Source organism: Sorex araneus, chromosome 3 (assembly GCF_027595985.1).
Source record: "Sorex araneus isolate mSorAra2 chromosome 3, mSorAra2.pri, whole genome shotgun sequence".
In the NCBI taxonomy this organism is placed as follows: Eukaryota; Metazoa; Chordata; class Mammalia; order Eulipotyphla; family Soricidae; genus Sorex; species Sorex araneus.
The window spans coordinates 55,398,495-55,417,854 of NC_073304.1; the positions used below are offsets into that span (position 1 = coordinate 55,398,495).

Sequence of the window (19,360 nt, forward strand, 5' to 3'; positions counted from 1 at the left end):
TATGCTTCCATAACTTATGTAATCAAACAGAACAAATACACTCTCTAGTCTAGCAATAAACAATTGTAAAAATTTTCTAGAGTTACCATATTTTTAGGGAAAACACTTGCGAAGGAAACCTTTCGGCAATGCTTGGGGCATTCAGCTGCTTCTTCCTGCAGTTCTTGGAGGATTAGGCCAGTCTGTGCATTGCAGGAGCTCAAGGATGCTGGTCTACACTTTGGACCCTGGGGCCTAAACTTAGAGAATTTGAAGGAGGTGCTGAGGTCAATTTTTGTTTCTTCTATTAATATATTGGAGAGACAACTAATGTCAACAAACCATCCTGTTGATAGGCAATATTTTCTTCTGATCTGTGGCCTACTTCTTGTTGCTGGGCATTTTTTTTTTACTAAGTTTTTGTTTATTTTATCTAGTATAGTATGGTTTTATCATTGATTTTCCTTAAAATATTTGTTCTTTTGAAATACAGTTTTGGATTCACAAGCAGCAGACAATGAAATTGTTAATGAGCTAAAAAAACTCTTACATCTTTGTAATTATGGATTTAAGGAACATAATAGATTAAGCTTTCGATATTATTCATTTAAGAACTGGAAGTAAGGGAAATTTAAAATTAATCACAAAGAGAAATATTAGTATCAATTGCTTAAACAAATTAAAACCAAAAAATGGACAATTCTTCTTTTTTTTCAGTTTGCAAACTCAATTTTATTCAGTTTGTATTTTCATTTAGTTCAAATATCTTATACATACAGGCAGTTAAAAGTGGTTATCATTTTGATAATCACAAGCCTTTAGTAAATCCTCAGGAAAACATTGTAAATGGGAGACTAGAATACATGGAAGTAATCTCTTTGAAAGCAATGGTTGCAAACATCCAAGTTTCTAAGAAAATAGAATTTTACATATGTATGTATTTCAAATAAACCATACGTCTTACATAAATTCACATAATAGGAGTTGTACGTACAATCATGTTTAAGGGTGGAAATGAAAATAATTATGACCAAAATTAGAGTCCCCTTGGATATGATGTAGAGCATATTGATGTTTTCCTCAATTTGCAGCTATTGGTCAAAAAGTCCTACTGCCATGACCAAGTTTAGTCCAAATATGCTAAGTATGGATTGTTTTTTAATTTTATTTTTTTGACAAAAGGTTTTTATAAAAAATATGGAATGCTTCACAAATTTGCATTTCACCTTTCCGCAGAGACCATGCTAGTCTTTATTATCTCAATTTTAGTTTAGTCCAAATATTCTAGGTATAGATTGGTTTTTATTTTTATATTTTTGACAAAATGTTTTTATTAAAAATATGTAATGCTTCACAAATTTGCATGTCACCTTCCCGCAGGGACCATGCTAATCTTTATTATTCCAATTTTAGTGTAATGTCCTGCCAAAGCCAGTGCTAGGTACTAACTATAAAGTGTTCCAATTGTAGTTAATTTAAGAAACGGAGTGAGAACAGTCCTCAATTAGTTATTTTGTTGTTTTGAATAAAAATGGACAATTCTTATTTATCTCCCTCTTCCAGATTTTTCTCAGGAATATCTACCTTAAGCTATATGGAAAAGTAAATTTTTATAGAACCTTACACAAAGTAAGTGGTGGATAGCCTCTGTGAGACATACTCATGTTCTCTCTCATACCAACAAGCTGGACTTGGTACTGCATTGTAAAGCTATCGGTTTTGTGTTGAGCATCACCAGAGGTAACTCAGAACCTTTCCAATTATCTCTGGGCATATCTTTATAAAAATTATGAAGCGGTGGGTAACGAGAGGGTTCAGCAGGTAATGTACTTGCAACTAACTCTGATTTCTCTGATTCCATCCTCAGCACTCGAGATGGTTCCCCAAGTACCTCTAGGAATGATCCCTGAACCCAGAGCTGGAGATAAGTCTGGACAACTCTGGGCATGATTCAAAAACATTTGTAGCTTATTCTTTTATCTGTGTTGATAATTCATGTTTCTCCATGGGAAAAAAAAAGAGTAGTATGATAGGTGATACTGAAGATATATTTTTTACAGGAGTTACATTAATGACACTGTCAATAGCTCATGGGCCAAAGTAAAAGACAGTGTTGGATCCCCCAAGGACACTGTTTCTGAGCCATCTGGACAGTGCCACCCTGTTGATTAAACATCCCGGGGATTCTCCTTAAGGTAAGAGAGCTTCAGAGACACTTCTTCAGAGATAGCAAAGGGCAGTACCAAAAGGGGAGCCATCTCCCCATAACTTGTAAATTGTTGTGGTTAATCATTGCCTCTCTATTAAGAGCAGTTTGGTTTGACTCTAGGTCTATTTTCCTTCCTCAATGGGAGATTATGTTAATTGAGTTACCTGTCACCCTTTGTTACACCCATTTCAGTGCTGCTATGGCAAATCAATTCCTCAGATATAATCATAATTCTCCACAATATGTTAAACATTTTCTTTGTCCTATATTTCCCCAACATTAATTTTCATTCTATCCCTGCCCCCCACTCTAGCAGTTCCTCTTTCGCTCTGTTTAATTTTCAATAAAGCTGTTGTCTGGCAGTCAGTCTGAAACCTGTTCTCTGTCTATCAGTCAGGGAGACTTTCAGTTGATCACACCAGGGTACACCACATGAGGGTTGGCTAGAGGACATATGCTGAAAGTGATTTAATAAAATAAAATAAAGATTAAATATGTAGAATGCCTACAGTTAGTGGCAAAAAATAATATTACACAAGAAAAACATTTAACAAATTGCATCATAAAATTTCAGAAAGTAAGCACATACATGGTGTATTGAGAAGAATATCTATACCCCCAACAGCTAGAGTCAGTTAGTAATAAAGTTGATTTATAAATGAGACTGGGTTGCAGAGTACTATGAAACATAACCAGCTTTTATTTCCCCCTCTATGTATTTTATCTAAAATGAAATGATAAAGATTTTAAATACTTTTAAGAAAGTCAGATTTTGAGAAGCAATGATCAATAGATACTCCTGATATTATTGATGAAAAAAGGATAGCACAGGTTAAAGAGCTAGCAGACTCTTTTATGCCATTTAGTTAGCAAAAGGTTAATGCACACTGCAGGTCAGTGGAAGTAGTAATAAAGATCATAGTAAAATTAGAATATGTCTGTGATGAAGGAAGATCACTGAAATAGAGAAGATTTAATAAGAACAATTATAATTTCATTTTAAATATTTCTACAAATTTCAATATTGCATATTATTATATGAAATAGTGAAAAATCACTGTTACTGAATAGATATCTGAGAATAAAAGTATATGGAGTAATTTTTAGGAGCAAAATTTGTAGGATTGAAAATATACATGAAAGGGGTTAGAGTAGAGCAGTTGGGGTGCTTGCTTGACATGCAGCTGACCTGGGATGGATCTCCAGCACTGCTTATGGTCCCTGACCCTGCCAGGAGTGATCCCTAAATGCAGAGCCAAGAGTATGTCATCAGCATAGCCAGGTTTGGCACAAAAACAAAAACAGAAAAAGGAAAGATAAATGAGGGGTTGAAGGTTCCAAGAAAATAAGATACATACCAATATATAAATTGTTACTATTAATAGCATAATGGGAAAGTTAAAATGTTTTAAATCTGGATTTACTCTAATGATTGTATGATTGTAATATGTTTGAGGTACAGCTTAGTTGGTGGGGGGTAAAAAGGAAAGCATGTAAAATTGTGGAGTGATTTATCTTTATCAACACCTAGGAAGACAGCAGGTTACAAATAGGCAGTTCATATTGCAAGCAATTTAAACAATTCCCTGAATATAATAGCAGCAAGATGACTTTGTTTGAAACCTAAATTCAGATCAAATATGTAGACAATCTATCATAATTATTTATGTCACCATCATATTTTATGTTGACATATGCTGAAAGCCTATTCTCTAAAGTGATCATTCTGAACAAAATATGTTGGAGTCAGCTAAAAATAGCTGTACTGCATTAAGAATTATATGTGCCTTCAAAAATGACTTTTAAATTATGGTATTGCCAAGAGAATTAGATAGCAATGTGGCTCCTTGAATCCAAATTTTTCTTAATACCTATACAATTAAATTACTTTAACTTTAAGCTTATCTTATCTCATTTGTAAAATGGAAATAATTCTGCCTTGTTAAAACATACTGGAAATTAAAAGTTTCATTTTAAAGAATGCTATTTATTTGAAAATGTCAAAACAATCAACAGCATGCTCATTTTAAAAAATAAACTATGAATATTATTATATTGAATTGTAACTAAGTAAATTTTGCTTGCAATTTATTATAAAATTATCTTTTCAAAGAAAAAGAACATGTATATTAGAATGTGATATACTCTAGTTGTATATCAAGTCTGAATCTGATATAGTCATAGAATAGGTCATCTTTATAATATAGATCTTTCATCTCTATTTTATACAAGTGGTATGGAAAAGAAGTAGAGGGCAAGTTTTTTTTTTTTCTTTTCTTTTTTAGTCACATCCAGCGATGCTCAGGGGTTATTCCTGGCTCTGCACTCAGGAATTACTCCTGGCAGTGCTCAGGGGACCATATGGGATGCTGGAAATTGAACCCAGGTCCATTGGGTGCAAGGCAAACGCCCTACCCACTGTGCTATTACTCTAGCCCCGAAGGCAAGTTTTTGATTCACAATTGTGTAAGGATATGTTTTGATATGGACATAAGAAAGTCCTGAAAATCAAAGGAAAACAATTAAGTTTCTCTAAAAATTTGATCTACACAATAGGAGTTAGGAGATAGGTACATCAGCAGTTAGGCAACAAAATTTTGTTTTTCTTAAGTGTAATTTTTGGAAAACGACTTAACTTATGATAAAAATTTCTTACTAGAAAAATTTAAAGGTGACATTGCTTTGTGGATAAGAGACTGGTGTAACATGTTAAAGCTTCAAAGACAAAGTCAATGGCTATCAATAAATCATATTAGCTTAAGGGTAAAATAAAGATTCTACGTTTTTAAACATTGTAATGGATTCATTATGAAGACGAAACATTTGTATTATGCTTTACCAGTAAAAATTTGCAAATCACTTAAGAAATCTTTACTATAAGAGCAGTACTTGCTTAGAGTTTTTAAAATCACTAAAGGAAATCAAACTTGGCCTTCTTCAATATCTACCTACATCTTTCTCTTGCCATGTTTTTACCACATCTAGCCCTGCATACCTTGTCTACCACATTGCATTTGGCCTTTGTACATCACTCTTTGATCTGTATGCTCAATTTACTGTTGTAAATAAAACTAAAAAATAAGGATCATTCACCTTCCAAATGATAAGTGTCACAGACACTGCTTCTTTTATTTCCTTTTCATAGCCTTAATACATTAAAATAATAAAATCCAGAAAAATTGTGGCCTTTTATTTGGGCAATTTTAACCAACCTGAATTTGTAATTAAATATTTTTATACATCTTACATATTTAATTGATACCTTTTTTATATATGTAATTTCCATTTATTTGAAAAGATTTAAATTTAAACAAATTCTAATTTATGGATACTAAGTGAAGTTGACATTTAAAAGTTATGACATAATTAAAAGTTATGACATTTAACCTACAAATGCATAAGTAAATCAAGAACAAAAAACGATAATTTCACTATATGCAAATTACAAGTGTTTCACAACAATTGTTTCATGGTAGTTTTGACAAACAAGAAACAATTGTTTCTTGTTTCCTTCATCAAATATGTCTTTTAAATTGCTTCTGACTTTCTATTATGTTTCATTATACATATATCAATATTACTCTGATTATATTTGTTTTTATAGTGGTTAGGAATAGATGACAAAAGTTCATATTCTAGCTGGTTTAATAAATATAGAAAAAATAAAGCCTCAACACAACAGAAAAGTGAGTATTAACAAATTAATCCTGTAATAGAAAATACTTTGAGAAGAATACTCTTTCTGTCTTTTTTTAGAAAGCATTTCAATCTTTGTTGTTAAACACTTGTCACACATAGTATGAGGAGATAGAAATACAGGTGTTTGTTTTGTGGTGCAAGTTTGAATAATACATTACAAAACAAATTGTCCTAAAGATATCAAATAACTAGATGTAAATTCTGTTTAAATTTACAGAAAGCATCATGATATCTAGCAGGTAGAATTCTTCAGATATAGAAAGTAGCACTGTAGCACTGTAGTCCCATTGTTCATCGATTTGCTTGAGCGGGCACCAGTAATGTCTCCATTGTGAGATTTATTGTTACTGTTTTTTGCATATCGCATACGCCATGGGTAGCTTGCCAGGTTCTGCCGTGCAAGTGGGATACTCTCGGTAGCTTGCTGGGCTCTCAGAGAGGGACAAAAGAATCAAAACTGGGTTGGCCGCATGCAAGGCAAATGCCCTACCTCCTGTGCTATTGCTCCAGCCCCAGATATAGAAGTAGTATTTCTAACATGCATTGCTTTACCTACAAAGACAATTATTTTCTGAAAGAACAGCATCCAGATATAATTTATTGGACTAAATGTTTGTTATACAAATAATGTATAGCAATTTCTGATAGTTCGAGATAAATGCCTACAATCCTCTTTCTGAAATAAAAATACTTTTTAAATTAAAATATGTGGACATTCAAAATATAACTTTTAAATTTTAATATTGGACATTACAAAGTACTTTTATTGAAAATAATCCGTAAGAATTTATTTTTAAAGCATAATTTTAGGATCCAGACAGATATTACAGCTGGTAGACCCCGTTTGATCCCTGGCACTCCTACAGTTCCTGGAGCATGCCAGAAATGATTCCTGAGAATAGAGCCAGAAGAAAACCCTGAGCACTGCTGGATGTGGGCCAAAACTATCACCACCAGCAGCAAAAACTACACAGACACACACACACACACACACACACACACACTCACACACACACACACACTCCCCCCGCTATTAAAAGTGTCTCTACAGTGGCAGCAAGCCATATGTTGATCAATGTTAACATATAGTAGATAGTAAATTTATACTCAAAATTTTTTTTAATTTGCAGTTCAAATGTTTATTTACATCAGATGCTGTAAAATACATGCACTTTTTACATAATTCTTTTAGAAGAGATCTAGTCCAAAATAGAAGTTATGGAATTCTATATTCGTTTTCTCATGCAGAGATGAATATTTTCAGTTACACACAGCAATTTTCTCAAAATGAAACTCAGAGATTAGCTGAGTCAACCTTCATATTAAATTAATGAAAAATATCACCGAATTTTTATCCAAACAGGGTGAATGTCATTCTATATGGAAAAATATCCAAAAGAGAGTTTAAGAAAAGTAATTTCATTCATAACACTTCAAAAGGGATGCAATTCATTGGGAATAAATTTAATCAAGAAGGTGGACAATCTGTACACTGAAAACCATAGACTTCTGGAAAGATATTAACAAAGACAAAAATATATGGAAAGATCTTATACTCATCGATTAAACAAAATTGAATTGTTTAAAATGTTGATCTTATCTGAAAAATCAATCTACAAATTCAATAAAATTTTTATTAAACTTCCAATGTCACTTTTTACAGAAATAGAATAAACTCATAAAAATTATATATAACCACAATAAACTCCAATTATTAAATGCTGGCGCTACTAGGCTCTCTGATTTTTAAATACATAAAATAATTAGGGCAATAAAATAATATGTTTATAAACACAAAAATTGGCTCAATATAATAATGAACACAGTAGAATTCAGAATTAAACCTGTGTATATGTGGTTAATTGACAACAACTGAGAAAAGATATATGGTTGTGGAAAAACTGGATAATTTTATGTAGAAGAAGAGTAAAATGAAGTCCTTAACTTATACCCCTGTCTTCATGGCAACTGGTATTTTTTAAAGATTCAAATTTAAGAGCCAAAGCCATATAATTTCTAGAAAAAAATGGGTTACAATACCACTAGGGTTAAGTTTCTTGAGATGGACCTTGATGATTATATTTTTACATTAATGCCCAAAATTAAGACAACAAGAACAAGAACAAGCAAAGTGCAAACACTTTTTAAAGAATTTCATGCTCTACTAACTGAGCTAGCTGGGAGTCATGAAATATGTCTTTTTCTTAACTAAAAAGTTACTACATGGTAAAAATGTCATCAGTGCATTTAAAATACAACACATAGAATAGGAGAAAACATTTGCTATTTTCTCATAAAAGCTTAAGAACCAAGATACTCAATTTAAGATAATACATTTTCTATGCAACATAATAATCTTCTTTTTATGTTTACATGGAAAATGACAAAAATACAATAATATTTAGAAAACTGAAAAATGCAATAAAAAAGATAAATTGAAATAACAGAATGAATTTATAAAATATTTATAAATACAAATGATTTAAGCAGAAAATTGTATAAAAATATGGGTTTAATTTTGTGAAAGATGTAATTTATGATAATGAGGTAGTCAACAATCTTGAAGTAAATAATGTTAGATTCCCCCCATTCACATGTCTTTTTAAATCTACAAAAACAGATATTGTTAAAAGTGCACATGTAGGTAGAATTGTATGAGAAATTATATATGCAAATATATTTTTCTAGTTTATGCAATATCACCATGTGCCTTTTTTAAACCATGCATATATATTTATACTGTAGCATTGTAGTACTGTAGTCCCATTGTTCATCTATTTCCTTGAGCGGGCACCAGTAACATCTCCATTGTGTGAGAGTTGTTACTGCTTTTGGCATATCGAATACACCACGGGTTGCTTGCCAGGTTCTGCCATGAGGGAGGGATACTCTCGGTAGTTTGCTGGGCTCTCCGAGAGGGGCGGACGAATCAAACCCGAGTCAGGAAAGGCAAATGCCCTACCTGCTGTGCTATCGCTCCAGTCCTGTATATTTATAGAGAAATAAAATTGTTTTTTTAACTTAATGTATTTGAAATTAGCTAGCATCTTACTTTCTCTAAACATGACATTCTTGGACAGTCAGGGGAGTTACTTTTTTGTTTGTTTGTTTTGGGGTCCACATCTGACTCAAGGACTAACTCCTTGCTCAGTACTAAGGGAACACTTCTGGCAGGTTCAAGGAATCATTTGGGATGATCAAATGGAACCAGGATTTGTTGCATGAGAAGTAAGCACCCTACCCACTGTACTGTAGTCCTTGTCTCAGGTTTACTTATTTTCATAGAACACATCAAGAAAAAGTAAATAAGGCCACATGTATTTTATAAAAAATTAAAATAATGCATATACTTTTAAAAAGAAGATTCAGACCAAAGAAAATAGAAATATTCTATGTATTTTTTATTTCTTTTTAATTTATATTCTTATAATTGAAAGCAATCATGCATACCAGAATATTACAAGCAGTTTGAACATTTTATTAATGTCAACAGTGTTAGCTTCCAATATAAATTAAATAGCTTGACATTTTATACAATAAATATACTCAAGAAATTTTACATATTTTTATTATTTATTTTATGTAGTCCTGTTGTTATTTTCCTGAATTTTAAATACATAGTCATACGTCCTTTTTTAATGTCAACAGTTTCAATAAATAATTAATCAACAAACCCTCAGGTTTTAAGTTAATAGCTTCAGCACAAAACAGAGGTGCCATAAAAAATTCACAGTGAATTCTGAGAATTATGACTTAAAATCATCGAGGTCATCGTCAGGTCCTTAGAGAAAGATATACATATGGTGGAGCATATAATTTTCCAAAAGAAACACAGATTTAATAGCCCTGTGGTTATCTGTGGGAAAAAATAATATGAAATGGGTTTCATGTTTTACATATAAAATTGTGTTATAATTTTAGCCCCAGTATTTGTAATCTCAGCAATGAAGTAACAAATCATCATTCTTTGGTTTCACTTGTATATTATGCTGACTCAGACAATGAGGACATTTTTGAGTTCAAACAGCAGATTAATTAATTTTTAAGCGAACTTAGAGCTTAATATGAATAAAATCTCTTCAAAAGATTTTTTAATTATCTAGTAAAATAATGTGAATGCACCCTAAGAAAAAAAACTTTTTTTTATTATTAAAGAACAGAATCATAGACATAATAGAAATTAAAAATAGAAGAGTAGATGACTTTTAAAAGAAGTAGAAGAAATAGGAATAATATGTCAACTTCGTCCTATTATTCAAATTAAAGTAGTAGTCTTATAACCTATTTAAAACCTCGTTTTGCAGTACATATTTTGTTGTAAATTTAAATTTCGATGTTAATATTTAATTAACTCAACAATTTTCTTTTGTTATATTTATTTTTTAATAAGTGAATCACAGTGAGGGTACAGTTACAGATTTATACATTTTTATGCTCATGTTTCCCTCATACAAAGTTCGAGAACCCATCCCTTCACCAGTGCCCACCACAAATAAACCCAGCATCCCTCCAACCCTTCCCAATCCCATCTCCCCCTCACCCCACCCTGTCACTGTGGCAGGGTATTCCCTTTTGTTCTCTCTCTCTAATTAGGTGTTGTGGTTTGTAATAAAGATGTTGAGTGGCCATTGTGTTCAGTCTCTAGTCTACATTCAGCATGCATTACCCTTCCCCTGAATGGCTTCCAACCACATATTACTTGGTGTTCCCTTCTCTATCTAAGTTGCCTTCTCCCCAGAATGTGAGGCCAGCTTCCAAGCCATGGTTAACTCAACAATTTTCAAAGAAAACATTTTAATCTATTTGTCATAGAATATTGATTGACTTGGCAGTAAAATAATTGATTTTTAATATTTTAATTATACAAAAAACACAAACATTGTTATGCACTGACCTTTTGCACTTAATAATATATATGTATACAATACAAAAGTAGATATTTTGAATATTTACAGGCTTTGTAAATTTAATTGACTGTGCAATTTTGTGTAATTTTTATATTGTAACAATATATCATATCTCACCAATTATGCTAGTACTTTAATTTGGGGATTGGTTTGAGCCACACCCAACAGTGTTCAGAGGCTACTTCTGACTCTGTGACCAGGGGTCACTCCTGGCAGTGTTTATATTAATATAAAATATTATTATTACTATTATTATTGATATTTTGGTGCTTTTTAGGTCACGGCCAGCAATGCTCTGGGGTTACTTCTGTCTCTGAACTCAGGAATCACTCCTGGCAGTGCTCAGGGGAACATATGGGATGCCAAGTATTGAACCTGGATAGGCCGCATGCAGGGCAAATGCCCTAGACATTGTACTATTGCTTCGGCCCCCAAATAGTATTATTTTTATTACCTTACTTATCAGAATATTCTCCATTTTCTGTTTTGTATTATTCCATTAAAATATTAAAGAGACTAATGTAATGATACTGGTCTATATATATATAATATCGATATATAATAAAATTTTGATATGACTTAATTGTAATAAACTTTTAATATGACTTAACTGCATTTAGTCATTACTTTAAGGTTACCTTGTAAAAGAGATTTACAGAGTGTTATAGTAACATATAAGAGAGAAATGCTGGAAATAATTGGAGTTGACACTCTCAGTGAATTTCACACATCTCCTTGGCCTTAGCCGTATTCTTTTCTATCAACTAGAAGACTTCCAATTTAAAGTACCCCTTATTTAGTGAGTTATTTGATCCTTCCACTGTACTTCTAAAGAAAGCTAATACTCTTCAAGGAAAAGTCTCAACTAATGACTCAGTTGTAGTTGGTAGCTAAATACTACTTGTCGATGCTGCTGATGAGACAGCTGAACGTTCATACTCCCTCTCAGTTTCCTAGTAGAATTAGGTTTTCTCAGCATATTATTTTTATCTGCTTCCTTTTATTCATGTATCCTTTGTAGAACAACAACAAAAGACTTTTATTTGATTTCTTTTCTCAACATCTGTTTTTAGGGGTAATCCCACTATAAAGAGAAGTTTTTCTTGGTAGGTATTATATTATAGTCATACAAAGGCAGCAGAGAAATCTAGTTACATGTTATAGTACCGACATTAAACTTTTGTGGGTTTTTTTTTTGCTTTTTTTTTTGGGGGGGGTCACACCAAACTACTCCAATGTAAACTACCTGTCTCTGTTTCTGCCTGATCATTTATATAATAAATGATGGCATAGTTTTATGTTTAAAACTTTAATTCAACTGACCTTCTGTTTGTTGCTGATATCACAGATCTCCAGCTGATATCACAGAGCTCAAAGGAGAATCAGAATCTAGCCCTCTTGGATTGGTGGGTGGATTCTTGCAGCCTCTTCATCCAACCTGTGCTATATTAAGGGTCCACATAACAGATCTTTCCTGACCTGCTGCTTCGTTCCACCATCTCAGGTGAGGTGTGTCTCCAGTTGATATCACTGGATTTATTCTGAACGAGAGGCAGAAACCATTCCTCTGGGGATAGTCCCAGCAGCCTCCATCCACTGGTCCTATGTCACAAGTATCTATTCTGAAAGAAATAAACAGCATACCAGAGGACTCTGGGATGAGTTAGAAGGAATAATGTAAGGATCATCAGAGTCCATAAAGAACAGACATGAAAATGTGATGAATAAACAGTAACTTTAAAAAGTCATCTATAAGAACTTCCAGAGTTGAGTATTACAGGCACCAAAATTCAAGACGCCCAAAATGTCACAGTGAAAATAACCCCAATTAGAAAAACTCTAAACACATAACACTCAAAATCACAAGATCAAAATGTAGAGACAGAATATTGAAAGTAGCAAGATTAAAAAAAAGAGTTTATATACAAAGGAAAAATCTGTCAGATAGATGTAACACCAGATATATCAAATGAGACCTACATGCCGGAATAATATGGAAAGTTATACTACAAAACCTCAATAAATTAACTCTTCACCAAGAATACACAATTGAGATAGACTATCATTCATATTTGAAGGAACTTTATGAAGCTTTATGGGTAGGCAACACCTTAGGGGATTCATGTGCTTGAAATTAGTTCTGCAGAAGCATTAAAAGAGCTCCTTCAAAAAACTGGAGAGGTTTCTGAACTAGTACAGTAAGTAAAACACCTGCCTTGCATGCAGCATACCCAGTTGAATCCATGGCATCCCATATAGTCCCCATGAGCAGCTCCCAGCAGTGATTTCTGAGTGCAGAGCCAAGTGTGATCCCTAAGCATCTCCAGGTACGGCCCACAAAGCAAAATAAATTAAAAAAATAAAATAAAGACAGGAGAAAATTTCCATCATGGAGTATTGTGTATCGAATTTACTAATGGTGCATATTTTTATCCTCTACTAGATTAAGAAAGGTTAAAAACACATAGCAACTTATAATCACACATTTACTTTTATTTATTTATTTTCTGATAACTCTATCTCTCATTCTTTTAAGTTTATTTGGACCAAGTGATATAAAATCAGTTTGTTATATTCCTGTGATAAGGCAGGTTGAGTAGTAGCAGTGAGACAGACTCTGATGGAGGAAGATGAGCGTTGGTGGTAGGGTTGGTGTTGGAACATTGACTGCCTGAAACAACTATTTTAAGCAATATTGTAAGCCATGGTGTCTTAATTTTTTTTAATGGGAGGACTTTAATGCATCTAAAATAAATGCAATAATATGACCACAGTAATAAAGACTCTCTTTGGTGGTTGTGTTAACATAAAAATGCACTTATCTTTACTTAAAAGTCCATATCTCAACCTTTATGAGGCAATACAATTAGTAGTCTGCCTTGTTGGATAGTTACATCTGTGTCACCAATAATGTCTCATCTCCTAGAGGAAGTAATTAAATTTGATAGAAATCTTGTTCACTTAGAAACTGTCCTTAATTCTTTGCTGCAGAGAAAAATCATTAAATTTAATTGAAGCTATAGGTTCTAAATAGAAAATATATGGTACACCTAGTTATGTTTTAGATTTTAAAAGCGACAGAGTCTTTCAATTAACTTTAAATAAAATATTTTAAGTGAAAGCAAATTTTATAATTTTTACTAAAATAAATATTTTATAAGTTTGATAATAGTATAGTATATTTTAATATTATGAATAATGATAGTACAAAGTTAATATTATATACAAAAATATCTTATTGAAAACTCTTCTAATCTCAAGATAAATACAAGATTCATTAAATTAATAAATTAAAGATATTTCAAGAAAATATTTAAACATCTTTATTAATATTATTGTATTTTTTTAGGAATCACAATGCTTCTATGCTTAAGGATCATGCCAATCGAGCTAAAGTACTATATATATGTATATGTATGTATGTATATATATATATACATACATATATATACAGACACATATATATGGGCTGGAGCGATAGCACAGTCGTAGAGTGTTTGCCTTGCACATGGCCAACCTGAGTTCAATTCCTCCACCCCTTTCGGAGAGCCTGTCAAGCTACTGAGGGTATCTCACCTGCACGGAAGAGCCTGACAAGCTACCCATGGCGTATTCAATATGCCAAAAACAGTAACAAGTCTCAATATGGTGCCTGCTTGAGTGAATCAATGAGCAACAGGATGGCAGTGACAGTGACAGTGATACATTTATATATACACACATACACATACATATATGTGTGTGTATATTTATATATATGATATACCTATATATACCTATATATACATATATATATATATATATATATATATAAAGTGCCAGAATTCAAGCCACTGTCAGTCATGTGCAAGGCAAGTGCCTTAGCCTCTGTGCCATCTCTGTGGCTCAACACCTTTTTTTAATTTATTTTAACATAAAGGGTTAGGTAATTATTTACAGGATAAAAAGACAGATAATAACTAGTTTTTGTTTGATGGTTAATTTGTTAAAAACATTTGTTAAAGTTCTTTCCTATTTATAAGTTTAAACTCTTGGATTAGAGAGAATAGGTAAGGTACTTGCCTTGCACAATAGCTGAACCAGATGGATTCTGTTCCTGGCACCATATATGGTTTCGCAAACCCAACCATAAATAATCTCTGAGCACAAAATCAAGAATTAGCCCTGAGCAATGTTAGGTGTGCCCTCCACACAAACAAAACCTTTTGTTTCTTTTACCATGTGTTTTAATAATCTACTTAAATATCCACAATGGGAATTTAGTAAGTAACATTTTCTACAACTCAATTTATGACCATAAACTTATTCTATCTACAACTAACATCCAAATAGTTAGAAATGTTTCCTATTAACAGTTTCTAAAAACAATGTTTTATGAAAACCAGAAATATAATAAAGGGGTTAAGGTACTTGACCTGCATGAAGCTTACCTAGTAATAATCCTTGTGCCATGTATGGTGCACTAACCACCACTAAGTCTTCCTTGAGCACTGAATAAGCCCTGAATAGTGACTTGTATGCCACAGAGTCCAAAATAATAATCATGTTTTCAATTTTCAGATAGTTTAGAAAATGCTTCTCTAATTTTACTCAAAGATTTGTATCAAATCTATACCAAATTTAACTTAGTTTTAGTTTTTATAATTATTGTTTTAGTTATCTCAGTGAAGTTTTTTCAAGTGATTAGATTTTATCTTGCATATAGTTACTTTTTTAAATGCAAGGGCTATACTAAAATGACTTTTTAATAAATGCATTCACAAAAAATATTTAAAAATTTAATTTATTTTTCTGACTGTTATTTAAGCATGCTTAAATAACAATGTTTAACAAGAATTTGGTAGACAGAACATATTTTTGTGGGAAAACTTTTCTTACCTTTATTTATGTATGTTATTTTGTTTTACTCCAAGCAATGTCATATCATTTCCCTATATAATAGAAGTTTTGATTTAAAAAAAAAGTAAACATAAAAGTAGAAAAAGTAATTTCATAATAAACTATTTTATCTATTATTTTCATGGAAGGAACATTGCATCATAAAAAAATCTTTTAGCATGTGTATTTAAAAATAAACTACATTAAGTTTACCACTAAAAATCCATACCATTGAATTTCCACTATTTCGTCTCTTTGCTTTGGGTAACCACATTTTGTCTTATAGAACAAAAATTTACTTTTGTACTATTTAGTTGTTTCATCAGTTTAATTTTTATGTGTGTCCTATGAGTGAAACCATGAATATTTGTCTTCATCTTTTATCAATAAATATAAAACTCTAGAAAGGCCCAGAGGTCCTATCCATGTCATCTCTGCATCACTGTCATTCTGTTGTTCATAGATTTACTCAAGCAGGCGCCAGTAACGTCTCTATTACTCTCAGACCTGAGATTTTAGCAGCCTCTCCTTACTCATCTTTCCCAACTATTGGACACTCTTTCAGGGTCAGGGGAATGAGAACTATCGTTAATGTTTTTGGCATGTCGAATACGCCACGGGTAGCTTTCCAGGCTCTGCCATGTGGGTGGGATATTCTTGTAGCCATCCATGTCATAAATGGCAGTAATTCACCTTTGAATAAGTGATTTCATTGGTACTTGAATTCAATACTGCATATTCTTTATATAATTGATAAATCAGGAAACAAATAAGCTTGTTTCATTATTTTCTAATGTAAATGATGTTTTAATAATATTAATATGTATGTATTTCTTTGATTCAGTTTTGTTTTTCTTACTTGTATATTTTCAGCCATATAACCCCAAAGTAAAATTATTGGATATTTATCAAATTTCTGTTTTACATTTTTTTAAGAACTTTTACTGCTTTCCACAATGACTATCAAATTGAAATTCCAAATTGTTTGAGTGTCCTAGTCTGTCCAAATTTCATCCAATATGTATGGTTACATATATACTCTATAATAGTTATTCTTAAAGATATAACCAACATATCATTATTGATCTCATTTCCATTTACATAATAAATAAATATTTACATACAATTTGAAAAAACAATGTCTTCTTATTGAAATGTCTATTCTGTATCTTTACTCATTTTTAATTAAATTATTTTCTCTCCTACCTATTAGATTCTAAAAATTTCCAAAATACATATCACTTACTCCAGTATCTGATAATATTTTTTGTGGTTATGCATTCAAATAGGCAATTATTTGAATTATAACATTATAATTTATAATGTTATAATTATAAAATTATAATTAATTTTATAGAGCAAAAATCAGTTGACTTTTTTGGACATTATAATTTAGAATAATAGATCTCAAGAACAATTTTAAAAAATTTCGAATTTTTCTATCACTATATTAATTTTTTCATTTTTATTTGTTTAATCAGTGCTTTGTTTTGGGGTAACATCCAACAGTGCTCAGGGCTTTGTGCTCAGAGATAATCTGTGGGGGGCCAAATGTGGTGCTGGGAATTGAACCTGGCTCAGCTGCATGCAAGGCATGAGTTCTACCTGTTATACTTCTCCTGACCCATATTCAGTTCAATTTTATATGAATCTTCCCATTAAAAAATGATGAGTCTTTAGCAATTAAATGTTTGTTCTTAATGTTTTTATAGTCCAGTCCAGTCCATGGACTGGAGCGATAGCACAGCGGATAGGGCGTTTGCCTTGCATGTGGGCTAACCCGGGTTCGATTCCTCTGTCCTTCTCAAAGAGCCTGGCAAGCTACTGAAAGTGTCTTGCCTGCACGGCAGAGCCTGGCAAGCTACCCGTGGAGTATTTAATATGCCAAAAACAGTAACAAGAAGTTTCACAATGGAGACATAACTGGTGCCTGCTCAAGCAAATCAATGAAAAACAGGATGGCAGTGATAGTGTTAGAGTTTTTACAGTCATCCTATTTTTTTGTTGCTTCTTGTTGTGTCATTTTATTCCCTCCTTTCCACTGTCTTCTCATTCCTTCTTTCCCTCCTCCCTATTGTATTCTATTAGCCTTTTCTCAGAAGGCCTTATCTTTTAAAAATGCGGCTAATGATTAATCCTAAGGCCATCACAGGTTTTCCCTCCAGACAAATAAATTTTCATGATTTTCCTCATAGATAAAAAAAATGTTTGAAAAATAAAATGCAATGCATGGCTCAATATTGGTTGTGGTTCATCCCTATGCAATCATCCATGTCTGGGGACAATAATATTGGAAAATATGTGAGGATTTCTGAAGTTTGAATTATAATAACTACTCTGTAGCATTGTTGCACTGTCATCCCTTTGTTCATCAATTTGCTAGAGTGGGTACCAGTAACGTCTCCATTGTGAGACTTGTTGTTACTCTTTTTGGCATATCGAATACATCCTGGGTAGCTTGCCAGGCTCTGTCGTGTGGGTGGGATACTCTCGGTAACTTGCCAGGCTCTCTGAGAGGGATAGAGGAATCGAACCCAAGTTGGCCACAGGCAAGGCAAACACCCTACCCACTGTGCTATCGCTCCAGTCCTCTATTGGCAGTAAGTATTTATTTGATTATTATAGCTATAATATTACTGGAAATATTACATTGAATTTTTATAGACTACTATACAAATATTCTGAGAAAATAAACTTTAAAAATTAGGTTTTTTCTAATTTATTCATTAGTGTAATAAGCATATTACACACCACCAAATGTTGTAAATATGATAGGTTTATCTACATACCAAATCTCTCTACCATAACCAGTGACTACTGCCATGTAGTGTGCATGATACCATGGGTTTTTCATGCTTAGTACTCAAGGAATGCTACAAATATGATTACATTGTTAACTGGCAAACAAACCTTCACATTTTTTAAAACTCTCTTATAAAAAAAGAACAACATTAGGATATTTTTTGATCACATTTTAAATTATTGTAAATTATTTTAAACCACATTTTAAAAAGATGTGAATAAAATAATTTTCCTCCCATTTTTAACATTCCCTTCCATACTATTGATTTGTATCTTTCCCCTGAAATCAGCTGACAAGATTTTTAACTGTATGTACTCAGTAATATTGTTTATTAGAATATTTTTGTTTGGAAGTATGACCAAAGTCATCTGATTTACAAATGATTCCAAAAACATTTGTACAATTCAAGGCTCCTAAGTGAATGTTAAGTAAAATGTGTGGCTAAACTAATGCTTTTTTAAATGAAAAATGTCCCAAAGAGAAATGGAAATATAATGTTACAGGAAAGAATTGCCCAACTTGTTAGCGATTCCACTTTAGAATAAAAAAATCATCATTTTATGACAAAAGAATAAAAATATTTCTTTTTGAAACTCATCCGAAATGTGGCAAGCATAACAATGCCTGTGCTGTTCAGAGAGTTAAGGATTATTATTCCCTACCGATTTGAAACGAATGGTAGTAGCCCTAGTTACCAAACCAGCTTCTGCAGACGTGGTGTTTCCTTAGAGAAACTTATTCAATTATCAGTTATGCCACACTTGGCTTCCTCTTAAGATTAACTGCATTATATTGCACCAATTTGGATGCACCCCATTGCCTCTGCATTGAGACTCTCAGAGGGAATAACAAAAAAAGCTTTTCTAACCTTGGCAAAGGGCATTC

General features: G+C 32.4%; 2 pseudogenes; both read right to left on the minus strand.

The window, feature by feature from the left end:
• Positions 1 to 1,170: 1,170 nt before the first annotated feature.
• LOC129403907 (U6 spliceosomal RNA) lies at positions 1,171 to 1,268 on the minus strand (annotated as a pseudogene).
• Positions 1,269 to 1,314: 46 nt separating this feature from the next.
• Positions 1,315 to 1,413, minus strand: LOC129403880 (U6 spliceosomal RNA; annotated as a pseudogene).
• Positions 1,414 to 19,360: the final 17,947 nt, after the last annotated feature.